This window comes from Oryctolagus cuniculus, chromosome 10 (assembly GCF_964237555.1).
Source record: "Oryctolagus cuniculus chromosome 10, mOryCun1.1, whole genome shotgun sequence".
NCBI classification, from domain to species: Eukaryota; Metazoa; Chordata; class Mammalia; order Lagomorpha; family Leporidae; genus Oryctolagus; species Oryctolagus cuniculus.
The window spans coordinates 46,095,278-46,113,176 of NC_091441.1; the positions used below are offsets into that span (position 1 = coordinate 46,095,278).

Consider the following 17,899-nt stretch of genomic DNA (forward strand, 5'->3'; position numbering starts at 1 on the left):
CAGCTTTCTTCACCTAGCAGTGCTGCAGGGTGCCACCCTGTGGGGAACACTGAATCCAGAGTGGCCTAGAGGAACTTCCTGAGCCTGCCTCGAATTTGAAAACCTGTCTTTAAGCTTCAAATCCCTGGTGGCAAACACCCCAGCCCCAGGGCGCTTCTGCCTAAGGATCCTTGAGGTGGTATAACAGGAGTGGCTAAGACCCTTTTGCATCACATCACCCCACCCCTTGCCCGCGCTCATCCGCTCTGTACCATCCGCTCTGTACCTCAGCTAAATATACTCCTCCCTTTTACAATAAAGTGAGACCCTGCTTCGACTGGGCTCCCCACCGCGTCTGGTTGTCCCCGGGTTTGGGGAAGGCTGAGTGGCGGGTGGCGCACTTCCCCTCCTCGTTCAAGGCAAGCTGCGGGCAGCCTGCCTAATTCTCCAGCGGTGGCCAGGAACAGTCACCGCACCACCCCATGCGCTTCACATTTGGTTTGCTGGCATACAAGGTTGGAAAGTTCAGAAGGCAGTGATGGGTGGATAAGTTCAGGTGTCCTTGTATCTTTGCAGGCACCAAAAATAATGTGGGAGTATCTCTGTCTTGTTCACTTTGAAGCACCTGTTAGAACTGCAGAGAGCTGATTTTGAATGAACCTCACCGGTAACCTGCTGTCTGTAATTTTTACATCATAAATAATTCTGTGATAAACATCGTGTACGTGCATCTTTTCATGATTGTCAGATTATCTCCAGAAGTAAAACTCTAGGGGCTGGGCTGCAGAATCTGATTAGCTTTCAATGAGTCCTCAGAGACGTCAGAGGAGGCAGCACTAGGTAACAGATGAGCTTCATCCCAAGGGACCAGGGCTAGGTAGGATTGGGGGAGGGGCAGGGGGAGGCTTGGGCATTTGGTTTTCCTCTGAGTTCCTTCTATTTCCTTTATAGTTTCTCTTGGTTTTCTCCACTTCTTTTTTGAAGCCCCTGATTTGTACTTTCAGCCAAACATCACTGGAATATGAAAGAAAGAGGAAGAGAGGTATTCTTTCACCATTTTCTTTATTTCTATTATATTCTAGCTTTGGCTGTAGATGAGGTAAGTGGATCCTTAAACTAATTTGTCTGATTTTTAAGACTTAAAATCCTGCACTTGTAATAACCCCATCGTGAGTTATTTTACTCTAGTTTAGAATTCTCCAGGTTATATGGAGATTTTATTCTTTTTTTTTTTTAAGAGAAACTTCTGTATGAAAGAGATTGTCCGCTAGAGAAGCATGAATCTCCATCTCGCTCTAACCACATCTTTGGTTGTTCTCAAAAAAATTTGAAGAATGCTTTGTTTGTGTGTCTTTTCCCTTCTGTGACAATTTCTAACTAAATGCCTCTTATCGATGTTTCATTCCAAATTCTCAGAGAAAGGAATTAACTGGACCTATTATTCACCATCATCCCATTAGGGGCAGATCTTTGAAACAGCCTACTTCTTGGGCTTCTAGACAGCCTATAGAGGCTACTCTTGAGCTATGCCCTCATCTGTCCTCTCATTTGCTGTGGGCGGTGCGTGTGGAAGGGTGGCTGCATCACATGGAAGGGAAGGACCCCTCTGCTGTCTGGAATTTGAGGCCTGGGAACCAACACTTGGTGGTTCCACAGCGCTCTTATGCAGGGATTTCTCTTAAATTGTCCAACTGGGAAAGATAGACCTTGGTAAGCATTGCTTGGCATTTTGAGAAAAGGAGCCCGTGAAACTGTCTAAACATAGACTTATGCTGTGACCCAACATCTCTACTCCTAGGTCATCAGCCCAAGAAAAACGAAAACATATGGGGCAACAAAGACTTGAACAGGAATTTTCACAGAGCTTTTAGACTTGATTTTTGGGTAAAGATTCACTGATTTATTTGAAAGGCCAAGTTACAAAGAGAGACAGAGAGAATTTCCGTCCACTGGTTCACTCCCCAGATAGTCGCAATGGCCTGGGCTAGAACACCATCTGGGTCTCCCCTGTGGGTGGCAGGGGCACAAGCACTTGGGCCATCTTTCATTGCCTTTCCAGGCATATTAGCAGGGAGCTGGTTCAGAAGTAGAGCAGCTGGGACATGGAATAGTGCCCATGTGGGATGCTAGTATCACAGGCAGTTTAAGCCGCTGTGCACAATTCTGGCCCTTTAGATTTTTTTTTTGAGGTTTTATGCTTGATACTGCAAAGCTGAATACAGTCCAGTTGTCCATCAAAATGATAACAGCTAAAAACGTTAACATAATTGTACAATAGACTACTATTGTTAAAAAAAAAAAAAGAGGCATATTACTGATACAGGCAACCCAGGTGAGTCTCACAGACATTATACTGAGTGAAAGAAGCTTTATTCCAAGGAATAGGAGTGAGTCCATTTATGTAAAGTTCTAGGTGTGGCAACAACTCTCTAGGGGAGTTTTTTAAAAGCCCCTTTTCTAAGTAAAATAAGTTATTGTGTCTGGTGTGGGGGCGGGGCCTGATCCAGAAGAGACCTTATTATTTTGGGGGGTAATGGTAATTTCCATCTCCGGCAAGAAGTTTAATTTACACAGGCATATGCATTTGTCAAAAGTTAGCAATCGCGCTGGCACTGTGGCACAGCAGGTTAAGGCCCTAGCCTTTAGTGCCGGCATCCTATATGGGCGCCAGTTCAAGACCTGGCTGCTCCACTTCTAATCCAGCTCTCTGCTATGGCCTGGGGAAAGCAGTTAAAGATGGCCCAAGTCCTTGGGCCCCTGCACCCATGTGGGAGACCCAGAAGAAGCTCCTGGCTTCAGATCGGCACAGTTCCTGCCGTTGGGGCCATCAGGGGAATGAACCAGTGGATGGAAGACCTCTCTCTCTCTGACTCTCCTCTCTCTATGTAACTCTGACTTTCAAATAAATAAATAAATCTTTTTAAAAAAAAACTTAGCAATTTCACTCTTTTTTAAAAAGATTTATTTATTTGAAAGGCAGAGTTACAGGGTGGGAGGAGGGAGAGAGAGACAGAGACAGAGAGACAGAGATGCAGAGAGACAAAGAGGTAGCTTCCATCTGCTAATTCACTCCTCAAATGGCCGCAATGCGAGGAGCCAGGAGCTTCTTCTTTGTCACCCACATGGGTGCAGGGGCCCAAGCACTTGGGCCATCCTCCACCACTTTCCCAGGTGCATGAGCAGGGAGCTGGATCAGAAATGGAGCAGCCAGACTCAAACCAGTGGCCATATTGAGATGCCAGCATTGCAGATGGCGGCTTCAACACACTATGCCACAGTGCCAGCCCCAGAAGCTGCACTCTTAAAGTGGATGCATTTAATGGCATCTAATTTTGTCTAAGATGAAAGAAAATGTAAGCAAATCTTAGCCTTTAATGGCTTGCACACTGATGTATCTCAGAAGAAGGGTACAGACAGTTAAAATTTAATTTCCATTTTATTAAATGGAGAACTAATGGATGAATACACAAATGAATGGAGAGGTAAAAACGATGAGACAAGAATAGTGAAACATTAATGTTGGCATCTTGGTGGTAGGAATATGAATATTTTTCAAATTTGCTGTTTAACAAGTTTCCCAATAGGGGCCGGCGTTGTGGTGCAGTGGGTTACAGGGTGGGAAGCCTCTGCCTGAGACACCAGCATCCCTTATTGGAGTGCTAGTTTGAGTCCTGGCTGCTCCCTTTCTGATCCAGCTTCCTGTTAATTCACCTGGGAAAGCAGTGTAAGAGGGCCCAGATGCCACGTCCCTGAGACCTACATGAGCGACCTGGATGAAATTCCAGGCTGCTGGTGTTGGCCTGGCTTATCCCAGACCATTGCAGCCATCTGGGGAGTGAACCTACAGATGGAAGGTCTTTTTCTCTGCCTCTACCTCTCTCTGTGCCACTCTGCCTTTAAAATAAGTAAAGTAAATATATTTTAACAAAGCTCCCCAATGAAAAGTTTGGGAAAATAAATCTTTTACCAAGTTCTGTCTTCTGATTGTGTTTGGGCTCTAACAGGTGCTTCTGATTGTGTTTATCTTCTTGGCCTCTGTGGATTCTGTGTCCTTGCTGACAAAACAATTACATTTACTTTACAGCTAAGAAAAAGGCACCAAGAACACATGGAAAAATCAGTGAAAGAGGGGGAAAAGAGGATTAATAGTTAGCATTCGTGGTGGTTGGAATTGCTGTTAATTTTCTTCCTTCAGAATCTCCCACTTCCAGCCCAGCCTCCACTGGCCTGAGGGTTCGTTCCAGCACCTGGTCATGAGACTGTTTCTGCTCCGAAATGTTTGGAGGCTGTGTGTGGTGTAGAGTCCGGTCCCAGCCTTAGCCTGCCATTCCAAGTCTCCCAGGGGGTGATCCCTGCCTCCCTCCCATCCACGACTGTGCCGCCCCAGTGCTGTGAGTCCCCACACACCTGCCACTCTCATCTCGGGGAGATGGGCCTGGGGTCCAGCTGATTCCTCTGTTCACTTCATCTCCAATTTTCATGAAAAGCCCACCTCTCTAAGAAGACCTCCTGGATAATCTCTCTCCCCTTTCAGTTTGGAGGGATTGGGATTAACAAAGGGAAATGAATCAAAAGAGGACTAAATCTATCCAATCAACCTTGGCATTTTCTTTCTGTCTTCAATGCCTTGTTCATGACAGGCTGTTTTGGTTTTTAGAATAGGTTACTTAGTAACTTATACCTGTGTTTTATTGTGAGGCCCTGGAGACCAAGTGCTGGGGCTCATTCAACTTTGTAGAGTGAGAATTCAACAAATGTTCATTTAATTGAATCTAGTCTTGCAAAAACATCACATTTATTCTTAAAATAGTCCATATCAGACTGAATGTGTTGTTAATTCATTGATGTCATTTCTTTCGAAGTACATGTAAAACATTTATTTATGTTCATTTAATTTGAAAGGCAGAGAGATTGATATAGACAGAGAGGGAGATATTTCATCCTCTGGTTCACTCATCAAATCCCCACAAGAGCCAGGGCTGGCTTAGGCCAAAGCCCAAAGCCAGGAACTTCATCTGGGTCTGCTATGGGTGTGGAAGGACCCAAACCCTTGAGCTATCACCTGTGGCCTGCCAAGGTGTGCATTAGCAGGAAGCTGGGCTACAAGTGGAGCTGAAACTTGAACCCAGGTTCTCCTGTGGGGGATGCTGGCATCAGAGGCAGCATCTTAACTTCTTAACCGCTGCACCAAACGCTCTCCCCTCCCCACAAAGTATTTATAACACAACCAGAGGCTCATGACTGACCTCAGAAAGCCACTTTGTATTTCATCCACCACGGCAAGCGTGGTACAGGTTTTTTTATACTCCCATAATCTGGGCCTCATTTCCCAGGCGATCCCAAGCACAGTGCACTTTATCTGGGAGGGGTACATCTGGATACGGATGGTACAGGCCTGTGTGAGATTCAATTGCTCCTGAATCTACTAGGTTGCTGAAATTTTTTTTTTTTTCTTCCTGGCTTGAACACAGGCTTGCCTCTTTTACTGCTTGTATAGTGCCATCTTGTGGTGACAAAGTACATAACCCTCACAGTCACTCCTATGCTAGGAAATGGTCTTTTGGGCGTGCACAGGTGTGGACAATATTGATTTTGATGTCCTGTCTTATTTCTGTTATTCCATATTATTTATTTATTACAGCAGATTCCAGAAGGAGACGCCTGTGAGTTATCACCAGCTGAGTGTCCACGTAGTGTACTGTAGGGCACCTCAAAGGGGGCTTCTTTGGGCAGGGGTGTATTTAGAAGCATTTATGATGCTTGTATTTTGTGCATTTCCCCATATCCCTCTTTGCTGTGCCCCAAGAGCTGTTTCCTCCTCCCCAAGCCGATGACTTTTCTTTGAGAAAGACCGCATCTCGTTAGGACAGTGCTAGAAGTATTCTTGGAGTGGGACTGGAGCTGATAAAACTCGAGATTACTTCAGGAGAGTCCAGTGCTAGGGAGACTGTGCAAGCAAACTTTCTGCTATACGAAGCAGAAAGTGGCAGGGGAGGAGCAGTGGGACATCTGGGTTCTAGCCTAATGTGCAGTGTATAAAGGGACATGGTAATCAACAAGCCTTCAACACAGTGAGTAAGATCTCCGACAATTCAAGCGAGCAGAATATAAAAGGAGAGATTTTGAGTCATTGCAAATAGTTCTCATTTTACACAAAAAGCTCCTATAGGTTTCTTCATATAAGAGTCCCCCTGAAAACCCTTGTTGGACTCCAATGCAGACTTTCAAATGAGAACCAGTGTGGACTTCATATACAGCTGATTAATGTTGCAAATGAACGAGGAAGGGCAGTTAGGACACTGACATCACTAATCATGCGGAAGTTTATAAAATCTACCCGGAAATTTTTGTTGGATTTTCAGTTCACAACTCTCCTGCTTCAGTGGGTCAAAGGCATTCCTCCTAGACAAGGTTAACTCTAAAAGGGGTGCTGGTCAGGCATTTGGCTTAGTGGTTAAGAGGCTTGGGTCCCATATCAGACTACCTGGATTTGATACCTGCCTCCTGTTCCTGACTCCAGCTTCCTGCTACTGCAGACCTGGGGAGGAAGCAGTGATGCCCCGAGTAACTGGAGCCCTGCCAGCCACCCACATAAGAGAGCTAGATTGAGTTCCAGGCTCCTGGCTGTGGCCTGGCCCTGGTTGTTGTAGGTATGTGGGGAATGAACCAGTGGATGGTAGCAATCTGTTTGTCTCTTTTCATCTTAAATGATAAATAAATAAATAAATAAATTCCTTATCTCAGTTCTTTAGTCTTCCTATGATTGGCCATTCATTTATTTAATCAATTAATCAAACAACTATTCCCCGTTGGTTGACTTTGTTATAGATTCTGGAGTAAGCACACATTAACAATGATCAAAAAGGCCCATTCCTGCCTTCAGTTATCTCAATACGTGGTGTGGGTGGGGATCAGACAGAAGAAAAAATACATATGAAGCAATTAGGGAAATATAGAAAATAGTTTTTTAAATCTATTCTTAGCTTCTTTCTAATAAATATCAATGTAATAAAAGATTTTTAGTAAAAGAAGACTTCAAAAATGGGGGAATCAGAGTGAAATAAATAAAAGGTTGAGACCAGGCAGTGTATCTCCTTAGAAAATTAATAAATAAAAATTCAAATTTTCTTAAGCCAATTTGATCACTAAGCAAATGACAAATTAGTCTTTTAACACTGATAACTTCTACTGTGTTTGGATGACTGGAGGATCTGTCAGTGGCAAGATTCTCCCAGAAGTGGAAAGACACAAGATCGACGGATGGTACGCTTCAAGTGCATTGCTGGAGCTATGCGACTACTGGGCCTATCATCTTCTCATGCCTCATTCATGGACCTGCCATGGGGCTGCACCCAATGTCTAATCAACCACCAGACTCACAAGCACTCATTGCCAAAGAAACTTAGTTTCTATGATCTCATGCTAATCTGATACGGTTGTTGATAATGATATTTGAAGGGCTAAGGAGATCCGTTCCTGAAGTCTGGATCTCTGATTAAATTTTCCAAATGCTAACCATTCCCAGGGGATAAATTAGAATTAGACATTTACACATGTCTATCCCACATCTTTTGTTAACGTAATTTTAAAGTGAACTTTTGCTTAGATGTGACAGCAGAGGTCATCATGAAGTCTTTGATTTTACTTCCTCCCCCACTGGCAGAGGAGATAGAGAAAGGAAAAATTGTGTTGACTTAAATTTAGAATACAAAAGCCAACCAGAAAAGGGCACTGTGCTAAATATAGGAGCTTCAGAAGCCAGTAAGAAAAAACATTCACCCTTAGAATGAGTTACAAAGGAGAGGAGAATTCTGCTTCCAAAGCTTAGTGTGGGAGCCATTGGTGGGACAAGAGCCTCTAAAGAAACTAAAGAGCAAGGTGAAGCTCAAGGCCATTGCTGCTGAGTTGGGGATGTTAGCTGCTGTCAGCCCACGGCTGTGGACACTGTGCAGCCAGGTGAGCATTTGCTTTGAACTCCTGCCAGGTTTCTCTGGAGGCTCAACAGAAACTCTGAAATATCTTCATTCAGGCTACTTCCAACTCCTGTTTGAATTTTATCACTGTTAAAAACAATTTTTATAAACAATTCACTGAATGGCTGGATAAAGGTATTCATGACTTTGATGGGAAAACAAGGTGTACGTTTTCAAGCTAAGTTAGTGTATTTGGTAGGTATAGGGGCTGAACTGTTTTCCCCAACTTCACATGTTGTATTTCTAACCCCTAGTACCTCAGAATGCGACCATATTTGGAGACAGGACCTTTACAGATGTAAACAAAAGAAAATGAAGCCATTAGGATGGGCTCTAACTCAGTGTGTGTCCTTAAAAGAAGAGGAGACTGGGACACCGACAGGTACAGAGGGAGACCAAATGAAGACACAGGGAGAAGAGGGTCACCTGCAAACCAAGGAGATGGGCCTCAGAGGAAACCAAGCCTGCTGCCACCCTGAACTCAGACTTCCAGCTTCTGAACTAGAAAAACAAGAGCAAACCAAACACAAAATTGACAGGAGAAAATAAATAATAAAACTTAGAGCACCAACAAGTGACTTAAACACCAACATACAACAAAAAGTCAATGAAACAAAGAGCTGACTCATTGGAAAGATAAACAACGTGGATAAACCCTTAAGTAGACTAACCAAGAAAAAAAGAGAGAGGATTTAAATACATAGAATTGGAGATAAAATGAAGACATTATGGCCAACACTACAGAAATACAAAGGACTGTTAGAGATTACTATGAATAATTACATGGCAACAAATTCAATAGCCTAGAAGAAATAGACAAATTCTTGGACACATGCACCTTACCAAGATTGAATCATGAGCGAATACAGTACCTAATCAGGCCAATAACAAGCAGTGAGATTGAATCAGTAATTAAGAAAAAAATCTCTCATCAAAGAAAAGCTCTGGACTAGATGGCTTCACTGCTGAATTCTACCAAACTTTTGAAGGACAATTAAGATAAATACTTCTAAAAGGATTTCAAAAGATAGAAAAAAAAGGAATTCTTCCAAACTGAATCTATGAGGCCAGCATTACCTTAATATCAAAACCAGACAAGGATACAACCAAAAAAAGAAAGCTACAGGCCAATATCCTTGATGAACATAGATGCAAAAACGTCAACAAAATACTGGAAATTGAATCTAACAGCATATTAAAAATATCATCCACCCTGATCAAATTTTTTCTAGTGGTGCAAGGATGATTCAACATATGCAGTTCAATAAAACTGATGTACAACATCAACAGAATCTAATTCAATGTGACTTGTGTCCTTAAAAGAAGAGGAGATTGGGACACTGACAGGTACAGAGGGGAGACCAAAAATCATATGTTCATCTTAATAGTTGCAGAAAGAGTATTTGATAATTGAACATCCATTCATGATAAAAATTCTGACAAAATTAGGTGTAGAAGCAACATACATCAATATAATAAAGTCTACATGTATCAAGTGAACAGCTAACATTGTATTCAATAGCAAAAACCTGAAGGCTTTCTGAGATCTGGAACAAAAAAATATATGTTCATTCACTTTCATCACTTTTTTCAACTTAATACCAGAAGTTCTAGCTAGAGCAATTAGGCAAGAGAATAAATAAAGGACACCCAAACTGGAGGAGGAAGGTAAATTGTCACCACTTGCAGAGGACACGATCTTGTAGATGGAAAACCCAAGGACTCCACCAAAAACCTGTTGGACCCAATAAACAAACTCAGCAAAGTTGCAGGATGTAAAGTCAATATTACAAAAATCAATAGTATTATTATACATGAATAGTGAATCACCTGAAAAGGAAATCAAGAATGAAATACCATTTCTAATAAAAAAAATTACGTGGTGATAAGTTTTATCAAAGAAATGAAAGATCTTTCCAATGAAAACGATCAATCATTGATGAAAGACACTGAAGAGGCCGGCGCCGCGGCTCAATAGGCTAATCCTCCACCTAGCGGCGCCGGCACACAGGGTTCTAGTCCCGGTCGGGGTGCCAGATTCTGTCCCGGTTGCCCCTCTTCCAGGCCAGCTCTCTGCTGTGGCCCGGGAGTGCAGTGGAGGATGGCCCAAGTCCTTGGGCCCTGCACCCCATGGGAGACCAGGATAAGTACCTGGCTCCTGGCTTCGGATCAGCGCGGTGCGCCAGCCGCAGCGGCCATTGGAGGGTGAACCAACGGCAAAGGAAGACTTTTCTCTCTGTCTCTCTCTCTCACTGTCCACTCTGCCTGTCAAAAAAAAAAAAAAAAAAAAAAAAAAAAAAAAAAAAAAGACAGACACTGAAGAGGCTACAGAGAAATGGAAACACATCTTGTATTCATGTATTGGAAGAATCAATATCATTAAAATGCACATAAAACCTACAGCTTTTTACAAATTCAATGAAATCCCTATTAAAACCTATTTAATCCCTATTAAAATGATATTATTGTAAGAACAAGAGAAAACACTAACAAAACTTGTACGGAATGACAAAAGACCCTAAATAGCCAAAGCAATCTTTAGAAAAAAAGTATGAGGCATTACACCATCTGGTTTGAAAATATATTATAAACCACAGTGTTTAAAACAGCATGGTTTGGGCATAAAAATACATCCATAGACTGGTGGATAGACTGGTGGAACACAACAGAGACTCTAGAATCAAACCCACACATCTACAGCCAACTGATCTTTGACAAAGTTGCTTAGACAAGTGTTGTAAAAAAGTCTTTTTAATAAATGGTATCCACACACAGAGGGATGAAACTAGATCCATATCTTTCTTTCTTTTTTTTAAAAAATAGATTTAATTACTTGAAAGAGCTACAAAGAGAGAGGAGAGGCAGAGAGAGAGAGAGAAAGAGAAGTCTTCCATCCACTGGTTCAACTCCCCAATTGGCCACAAAGTTCAGAGCTGTGCCAATCCAAAGCCAGGAGCCAAGAGCTTCTTCCAGATCTCCCACACGGGTTAAGGGACCCAAGGACTTGGGCCATCTTCTACTGCTTTCCCAGGCCATAGCAGAGAGCTGGATCAGAAGTGGAGCAGCCAGGACTGGAACCTGCACCCATCTGGGATGCCGGCACTGCAGGAGGCAGTTTTACCCACTACGCCACTATGCCACTGCACCAGCCCCTATATATTTCACCATGTGCAAATATCAACTCAAAATGGATTAAATATATAACTGTGAAACCAGAAATTGTGCTACTATTAGAAGAAAACATAGAGAAAACTCTTTTAGATATTGTCATGGACCAGCTTTTTCTAGATTAGGCTTCAAAAGTACAGGAAATAAAAGCAAAAATAGGGGGCCAGTGCTGTGGTGTAGTGGGCTAAGCCTCCACTTGCAGTGTCGGCATCCCATATGGGTGCTGGTTCTAGTCCCAGCTGCTCCTCTTCTGATCCAGCTCTCTGCTATGACCTGGGAAAGCAGTAGAAGATGGACCAAGTCATTGGGTCTCTGTACCCTCATGGGAGACCTGGATTGAGCTCCTGGCTCTTGGTTTCAGATTGACCCAGCTCCGGCCATTGCAACCATTTGGGGAATGAACTAGTGGATGGAAGACCTCTCTCTGCCTCTCCCTCTCTCTCTCTGTAATTCTACCTCTCAAATAAATAAAATCTTCAAAAAAGCAAAACTAGACAAAAGAGATTTCATCAAACTTAAAGAGCTTTTGCACAGCAAAGGAAAAAATCAACAGAATGAAGAGACGACCTGTAGAATGGGAGAAAATATGTTCAAGCTATATATCTGACAAGGGGTTAATATTCACAATATACAAGAAATGCAAAGAACACAATTGAAAACACATACACACCCCCAATAATCCAATTTTAAAATGGGCAGTAGATCTAAACAGACGTTTCTCAAAGGAAGACATACAAATGTCCAACAGGTACATCAAAAAATGCTTGACACCACTAATCATCATGGAAATACAAATCAAACCTACAATGCAATATCACTTCACTCCAGTAAGATTGGCTACTATCAAAAAGACAAAAATAACAAGTGTTGGTGGGGATGTGTAGAAAAGGGAACATTAGTACACTGTTGGTGGGAATGTAAATTAGTTCTGCCATTATGGAAAACAGTATGGAGATTCTTCAAAAAACTAACAATAAATCCACCATATGATCAGCAATCGCGTTATTGGCTATATATCCAAAGAAATGAAATCCTTCTGTTGCTGAGACATTGCATTTCTATATTTAGTGCACAATAGTCAAGAAAGGGAAACCACGGATGAATGGAGATAGAAAACATGGCACATATACACCATGGAATATTACTCAGCCATAGAAGAAGATGAAATCTTGTCATTTGAAGTAACGTAAATGAACAGGAGGTCATTATGTTGATTGAAACAAACAAAAAAAAACAGGTGAACTTAGAAACAAGTGAACTCATAGAAGTAAAAAATGTAATGGTGATTACCAGAAGCTGGGGAGGAAATGGGGAGGGAGGGATACCCAAAGGCTGATTGAGCTGTAGTAGGTTGTAGCTAGAAGGAGTAAGAATGTCTGGGGATCTATGGCACAACAGGCTGATTATGGATAATGTACTACACAGTTCTCTACTTAGAAGAGCCTAAAGGATAGGAATTTGGATGCTTTCACCACAAAGAACTGTTAAGCCAAAAGAGAGAATGAGAATGTTCTAGATTAGTAGACATTAACTTGATAGCTAAATGCAATGTGTGGTCTTCAGAGGGATCCAGGATCAAAAAGAGAACTCTAAAGGACACTATCACAGCAGTTGAAAGGCATTATATCAATAACAGATATCTTAAAGGTGCTAATGCCCTTTGTTTTTAAGGGTCCATGTTGGGTATATATAAGTATATAAATATATACTTATAAATATAAGTATAAAATATATAAATATATAAATATACTTACCCTGATTGGATATTACATAACGTATACATGTAATGAAAAAGCTCATTGTACCCCCATAAAAGTGCAAATTTTCATATGACCATTACAATTTTATTAAAAACAATTTTCAATAAGAGTGGATGAACATTTCAATAAAACCTTGTTGCTTTAATATAGGAAACCAAATTCTATTCTATTAGTGATCAAATTTTTAGAAACCATATAAACAATTTCTTTTTAATCTCAATCAGCCTGATTATGCAAGATTCATCTTCTATAAAACTTTTATAATCTTCTTATATTGCTTCAGTTAATTGCCATACATTTTTCTCTTTTTCCTTGTGGAACAGCAGTCATTTTACTTTAGTACAAAAGTTATATTTTTCCCTTAATAAAAACAAACCTCTTATATCCTGTAACTTCGCTTGCCAAAAACATGTTTTACTTTCTCACATACAGAATTGTCTTCCCTTATATTTCCAGCTTAATTGCCATATATTGATTGGAATTTTAATTACTTTTAGTAATCTTAATTTCCAGTAAAAACCTAGTGAGCAAGCTTGACCTGTCATATTTCAGCAGTTCATAAAACACTTATTAATAGGTTTAAATATTCTTTCATAGAATTGAAGAAACGAGTATTTAAATTTTTTAAAAAATTTATTTGAGAGGCAGAGGCAGAAAGAGAGAGAGAGAGAGAGAGAATCTTCCATCCACTGGCTCACTCCCCAGATGGCTGCAACGGCAGGAGCTACGTCAATCCAAAGCCAGAAACCAGGAGCTTCTTGCGGGTCTCCCAGGTAGGTACAGGGGCCCAAGGACCTGGGCCATCTTCTTCTGCTTTCCCAGGCCATAGTAGAGAGCTGGATCAGAAGAGGAGTAGCTGGGACTTAAACTGGCGCCCAGATGGGATGCCAGCACTCCGGGTGACAGCTTTACCCACTACACTACAGCGCTGGCCCCGAGTCTTTGAATTTCTATTTAGAAACATTTATCCCATATTTTTCCCTTTATTTTTTTAACTAGTAAAATTACTTAAGCATGGTCATTACTTTAAGTTCTTCTCCTGTCAAAGAAAAACTCAAAAAACTAAGTTGTTGTAGTTAATTCATAGGAAGCAGGGCCCAGCTTTGTAGTGCAACGGGTCAAGTAGCCGCCTGTGATGTCACCAACCTATATGGGAGTACTGATTTGAGTCCGGGCTGCTTTGCTTCTGTTCCTGCTCCCTGCTAATGCACCTGAGAAAGCAGCAGACAATGGCTCAAGTGCTTGGACCCCTGCACCCATGCAGGAGATCTGGATGGAGTTTCAAGCTCTTGGCTTTGTCCTGACCGTGTCCCAACTGTTGTGACCATTTGGGCAGTGAACCAGTGGATGGAAGAGCTCTCTGTTTCTCCTTTTCTTTCACTCTGCCTTTCAAATAAATAAAACAAATCTTTAAAAAAAATACATAGAGGGGCCGATACTGTGGCGTAGCAGGCTAAGCTGCTGCCTGCAGTCCCACCATCCTGCATGGGTGCCAGTTCAAGTCCCGGCTGCTTCACTTCTGATCCAGCTCCCTGCTAATGTGCCTGAGAAAGCAGCAGAGGATGGCCCATGTGCTTGGGCCCCTGCACCCACATGGGAAGCCCAGAAGAAGCTCCTGGCTCCTGGCTTCAGCCTGGCCCAGATCTAGCTAGTGCTGTCATTTGGGGAGTAAAACAGTCGATGGAAGACCTGTCTTTTTCTGTCTTTCCCTCTCTAACTGTGCCTTTCAAATAAAATAAATAAATCTTTAAGAAAAATACATAGAAAGCAATGAACACTGTACTCTACCTTTATTTATATCATTTGTTCTTAGATTGAAATTTTATTTTTATGATTTTAAATATCTAGGAACGATAATTTTTCCTGGCCATTAAACTCAGGCCCAAATGTATGTTAACAATTCTGCAAACATCTTTTCTTTAAAAATTTTCAAAGCAGCTTATTTATCACAGATTTACGCAAGTACGTGAACCAATAGGCATTTGGGTTAATCTAATTTTTTCTGAACCATTATTCTAGGTTTATTCCATTTTCTCTGTATTGGTTCACACTGACATAACAGTATGAAAGTTTGCATATATTGAGTTTCTCCTCATTTTCTTTTCTTTCATTAAACAACTCTAGCTGGTAAATAGTGACATAATCCAGAGATCTGTAGATGGCCACTTTGTATTTGATCCCAGGGAGTACTCTGGCCCAACACTATTACAATTAAGCACTACTATCTTGTTTTTTCTTTTTAGGCTTATGACTAAAATTTTTTAATTTTGTAAAATGAGCCCTAAGGGGCTACAAGAATAGAGCTCTGATTACCTGCTACTATTTACGACCAGACCTGTTGACAGAGAACCAAATTACAAAACAAGTTTTTCAAGTTACAAAGCAATCTCTCAGGGAAATCTAATTCCAAAACCAGAAAAGCCTTTCTAAAACAATGCCCAGTTACAGCAGAATCGAATTAGCACAAGAGCTGTTACCTTGACAGTGTCCTGTGCAGATTGCTCTAGAAGATGTTTCCAAATTTCAAGCCAAGTTGCAGCCTCCTTGCTTCTATCTGAAAAGCACTTTAGGCCAGTGACACCTGGTTAACATTCAGCCACTCAAAGCCTTCCCTAAGACTAACAAGTTCCTGACAGCTTAAATACAGCTCCCAAGAGTGACTTTTGACTAGGGGCCAGTGTGCATGGACAAGATGTTCACTTAGGACCAGAGTTTGCGAGTTGTTGTAGAACCCCAAGAAACCTAGGTCTGTTTGCCTGAAGTGTAGTAAGCCAATCAATGACATCAGTGTGGAAGAAAATAGGTATTTATTGTAAAGTGCAGAGCAGGGAGCTGGGTAGCTACCATTTAATTCCTGGGCTTCTTAAGAGTTTAGGGATAGGCCGGCGCTGCAGCTCACTAGGCTGATCCTCCGCCTGCGGCGTCGGTACCCCAGGTTCTGGTCCCGGTTGGGGCGCCGGATTCTGTCCCGGTTGCTCCTCTTCCAGTCCGGTGCTCTGCTGTGGCCCAGGAGTGCAGTGGAGGATGGCCCAAGTGCTTGGGCCCTACTCCCGCATGGGAGACCAGGAGGAATCGCCTGGCTCCTGGCTTTGGATCGGCGCAGAGCCGGCAGCAGCGGCCATTTGAGGGGTGAACCAATGGAAAGGAAGACCTTTCTCTCTGTCTCTCTTTCTCACTGTCTAACTCTGCCTGTCAAAAAAAAAAAAAAAAAAAAAAAAAAGAGTTTAGGGATAAAGCTTTTATAGATTGAACTTGGGGTTGAAAGGTGTGTGCTCACTGCATGTCTAGGTCACTTGTTGGCCCTCCTTTGACTGGTTCATGATACCATGTTCTTTTGGGAATTTTGGTGATAGCAAAGTGGGCTGGAGTCAGTCATAGGGTAAACACTTCTTGCTCAAGGCCTGGGATTTTTAGGATAAATGACCTCATGTGTCCTTTGACTGGACTGTGTGGACTCCCTCGATTCAGTGAGCTTTTTTAGTAGGATGCTGATTTGCAATCACAAGGACAAAAACCTCGGAGACCATGGGAGACTAGGACTTGACCGTGTCTAGAATGTACATCAGGTACACTATACTGCAGCTGCTTGGTCTGACTTGATCATCTTTATATATTTTAATATTGTGACTGAACATGGTCATTGAAGATCAACCAAATGTTGCTCCCATGTGCCCCTTGGGGCGGGAAACCCAAGCTCAGAGAAGTATGTCTTTATGCTTTAGAATATCTTAATGTGGAATTGTTGTGAGATATTCAGTAATATGGAATTATAGTATCAGCAATGTAGGAGACCAGAATGGGCCACTCAAAAATATGCCCTAGTAGCGTAAAAATTATTTTGAGCTGATTATTTTGAGAAATGGCAGACACTTTTGAAGATCCAAAGACAGAATTTTAAGTTTCCCTTTTCATAACAGGAATTTACACTGATAAAGGTCCATTTCTAAGGGTCTCTCTCTCTCTCTCTGAAGGCAGGATTTATGTCTGCATATCAAACCTTCCCTTGTTTACCCAATTTTCCTGGCTGCCTTTCTGTAACTTGTCTCCAGGGCCAATACCCTTTCCTTTATTTAAGCCCAAATCGATAGTGTTACAATAAATTTGGCCTGAGGCTGTCTCTGTAATGAGTCTTTATGTAAATTGCAATCTAGCTTGTTACATCAATAAACTGAAAGCCTAACTTAAGGGTATAGCATCCTAATAGTTGAGTTTCACCAATCACAGTGACATGGAATAGGCAGGCAACTAGATAGGTCTGCTACACAAGAAGTCACAACCCCGCATGTAATTCTATTCTCCTAGCTGTCAATCAAAATGCCTCCCTTCCCCAGATGGATCTCCTTCATCCTTTACCCAAGGAGGACACCATGAATATGGATGTTGAGCTTCACGTGGAACTTGCGGAGCTGCCATGTAACTCCCAGGTAATAACTTCCAGGTGACTTCACGCCTTGAAGCACCACCCCCTACCTCATAAAAGAGAACAGGTGTAGTCTGCAGCTGCAGGTACTGCCAGGCACCCCTGCTATCTTCCCTCCCCCACAACCCCTACTGAGCAAGCTTCTGGTCCACTGCCCACTCATGACCAGTATTTCTCTGTGTGGAGCAACCCATGATCGTGTGCCTGCGTGTGTGGATTTGCTTTCTTACTTTTGAATATGTTCGATCACTTCGTATACCTTCTATGTGTCAACACTAAGGATGTTTTGTGCATGACAAGAGCATGACATAAAATTAATGTACCCCTTACCCACATCAACAGTAGCTGGGTTTTTGCCAATCACAGGCTACCAGCCGGTCAGGCCAGGTCGGAATAAAACAATTGGTACACCGTCACCAGACAAGCTATTTTTGCAGGTCACTTTTAATGTCTGTCTATAAACACTGCCTGCCCATATTGTGGCCCATCTGGATCAAGGGCTCCTCAATTTAATTGTCCTTTACTCCACTGAACTTTGTTAAATTTAGTTTGAGGTTTTGCTTTAAGCAATACAAATCCAAGTTCTAACCACCCCTTCC

The 17,899-nt window shown here is 42.0% G+C and overlaps 1 long non-coding RNA gene across 6 annotated transcripts in view; it reads left to right on the plus strand.

Moving 5' to 3' along the window:
* Positions 1-11,845, plus strand: part of LOC103349317 (uncharacterized) — a 30,242-nt gene extending 18,397 nt beyond the window's left edge. For 2 of the 6 annotated variants that reach the window (XR_007921491.2, XR_011379186.1), the window contains 2 exons: positions 4,175-4,370; positions 8,207-11,845. This is a non-coding gene — a long non-coding RNA (uncharacterized lncRNA). The other 4 variants (XR_011379189.1, XR_011379191.1, XR_007921493.2 and 1 more) reach the window with 2 other exon arrangements.
* The last annotated feature ends 6,054 nt before the right edge of the window (positions 11,846-17,899 follow it).